The sequence below is a fragment of the Microcebus murinus genome, chromosome 27 (assembly GCF_040939455.1).
Source record: "Microcebus murinus isolate Inina chromosome 27, M.murinus_Inina_mat1.0, whole genome shotgun sequence".
Classification (NCBI taxonomy): domain Eukaryota; kingdom Metazoa; phylum Chordata; class Mammalia; order Primates; family Cheirogaleidae; genus Microcebus; species Microcebus murinus.
Genome location: NC_134130.1, coordinates 12,379,609 through 12,382,761, shown reverse-complemented (window position 1 = coordinate 12,382,761; position 3,153 = coordinate 12,379,609). Strand labels below are relative to the sequence as shown.

General features: G+C 33.6%; 1 pseudogene; it reads left to right on the top strand.

The window, feature by feature from the left end:
• The first annotated feature begins 696 nt into the window (after positions 1-696).
• On the top strand, positions 697-796 carry LOC142864945 (uncharacterized; annotated as a pseudogene).
• Positions 797-3,153: the final 2,357 nt, after the last annotated feature.

The window sequence follows — 3,153 nt, the reverse complement described above, 5'->3', positions numbered from 1 at the left end:
TTTTAGCAATAATAATTAACCCGATTGAAAGGAAAGGTTTTGATTCCTAGATTCTTTAAAAATAAAAATGCACATTATGTTTTGGGTTCTCTTAGTTAACAAAACATCAGATTATTTCACTTTGTATTTCAACCTCAGCATTGAGTTGTGTATATGGAACATGGCTCTTAAGTTCCACATATACTAACGAATCCAGCGGGGGTTGACAAAAAATACAGGAAATTTAAAGTACTCCCCAAACTATGCTCTAGAGTCACTTATGCAACTTCAGAATGCCTGTGGAGTGGCCCAATGCATCAAAGTCTGGCAGCTTCTAATTACCAGCATTTCAATTTTATAAGGGAAAATTATCCTAGTGAGAAATGAAGCAGAAAATTTAAAAGGCATGGAGGTCTTTATGAGCATATAAAAGAACATTCCAGGGAAGCTGCTGATGGCCTTATTAGTAATAAAATGGAAACTTAAAACCAGATGGATCTTGACTCTTAACAGTTAGTTGATCAGATATTATGCTGAGATGGTGGATAGTTACTGTCAACCAAAATTTTCTATAATTCTGTGGTAATGAGTTCACCATATTTATGGCCTGGAATATGATGTATTATTTGTAAACTTCAGTCCAGCAGTAGCAATAGGCTTTCATACATATAATTTTCAATGCTGACACTGTACAGTTTTCAAAGTTCTTTAGAAAACATCGCTTCTTGGCCTTTTGCCTAAGACCAAGTGTAGTGTCTGTTCTTATTAGAGTTCTTTAGAAAACAACTTTTTTGTAATTATATTTTAAGCAATTATATTAACTGTGGCAACTCAGCTATCAAATCTTTACCCTTAACATTTCTCTATCATCATTTTAGTTTCAAGTAGAGGGGATAATTTTGCATTAATTCATTCACTCGATGCTATAATTTTACATTCTCTCCTTACCCTCTCTCTTTCATGTTCATTTGACTTCGAATGTATATTGTGGGTCAGGAAAGATGGTGCCACACGTTTTATTTTATTACATACCTTCAGTTTTCACAACAATGCCTAATCCTAACAAAGGTATAGGAAGTAAACAAATCATCAAAGGTGGCATTAAAACGAGAAAGAAGTTAGCATTTTAAATAAACAAACTTGGATTGTAAACATGAAGGGACTTTTGACTTTCTGTAAGGAAAATAAGAAGGTAATATTTTTACAGAAAGAAAAGCTAGGCCTAAGAATCCCTAACATCGACAAATCATAATCACATTGCTCTCTCTATGATTTTAAAGCTATACGGCAAGAGTCTGTTAAATGTTACTTATAAGATCTGACTAAAAACTGACATAGGCCATAGGCATTTGATGGCTGGCAAGCATGCTGCTCTTAATTTTGTTTCTCTCTGGAGTGTAAGAGGAGGAAACTTTATTGAATGAAATGTAGGCCAAGCAAACATATGGTAGTGGAATTTCTTTTAGATGAGGTAATTTTAAACTGAGATTTCTCAGAGAAGAATTTTGTTCCCCACAGACTTTTATAATAGTATCCTTAAAATCTGGTCATGACAAACTGGAGAAAATGATCCACCAAAACCTGAGAATATGCTCAATTCTCTTCTCTGAAATCCATTCCGGGAAGATATTCATATCATTTTGGAATAGCAAACAGATTTGTCTGGTGGAAGTTTGCCAGGAGAAAAAGTAATGTAGACATGTTATGCTCTATTGTAGAAACACGAAGCATTCCTCTCTGCTAATGATTTATGAACAGGGAAATGAGGCATCCTTGCAGCTATTACCTCCCTTCTAAAGCTGAACTTTCATGCTGTTTACATCACCGTATACATGTTCACGCCAGTTCAAATGTGTTGCCATTGTATATTAGGCATAATAGAATCCTATTTAAGAAAAAAAAAGAAAACACCATTATACCACACAGCACAAAGTATTTTAGCTATTCTGTCTAGCCAAAGTCTTACATTAATATTAATATTACCTCGATGATAAAAATAGGTTAAATTTTATTAAACACAACACTTGGCTACATTTGCTTAATTCTCTATCCATTTCATATCCAGACATTATTATTATAATGGATAGCATTAGCCATCACAATGATCAGATAATGGCCCCTTATTAGAAGATAGCCACTGTGTTCATTTTGTATTATTAAATAAGGCATCTTGCTTCCATTATCTCTTTTAATCTTTAAAACATTTCCATAATGGATGCATTATGCCATTTTGCATATGAGGAAACTGAAGCATAGAGAGGTTAAGCAATGTGCCCAAAGTCACACAGCCAACAATCAGCAGGGCTAGGGTTTGAACTCAGACGAACTTTCAATAGGTTAACACAGTAGGAGAAGGCTTGTTGGAGGAAGCAGTGTATAAAGTATGTTTTGAAAACTAGCTATTCGTAATTCAATGGGGAGGACACACTTCTAGCAGATGGAATGATGTGATGATCAAAGAGGGACACTAGAGTTAAAGATGTGCAGTAAACAAATGTGCGTGGGCAGCCTGGAGAGAGAAATTATAACAAATGTAGGCAAACATCCCACATCACTCAAACAATAAAAAGATTGCCTATGCAAGAAAAATTTAATTAGGATCAGGCTATAATACAGTTCCTTTGGGAAAATATACCTCTGAAATTTTGAGAGAAAGAGGAAGATGACCAAGCTATCATTTGTCTGTTATGGCAATTGAAAAACATTCTTGAAATATGAGAAATGAGAAAAATACCACTCTCATAGTCTTCTTGGAAAAAGAAAAAAAGTCTGGACAAATTATGCCAACTAAGGAATCAATCAAAATAAAGAACTCTAGATTGAGGAAGATGTAGCAGAATAAAAAGAAATGGACAATGAGATCAGTGAAATGAAAGTTATTGTCTAAAACTGGTGAATATTATCACAAAATACTGCAGGTGTCAAATAGTTCATAAAGAAAAGGTACATATTGTGAAATAATAATAAAATATGGACCTAAGTTCTTGGATGATTCCAACAATAGCAGCAAAAAGAAAAAGTATGAGGGAGGCACTTAGGGGTAGAATAAAATTTTTATCTTAAAATGGGTGAGTAGTTATTGATTTTTATTGATAATTTTAGATTAATAATACATACATATCCATATTAATTCACGATAAATATTTACATTTAAAAAGACATAGAGAAAACTAT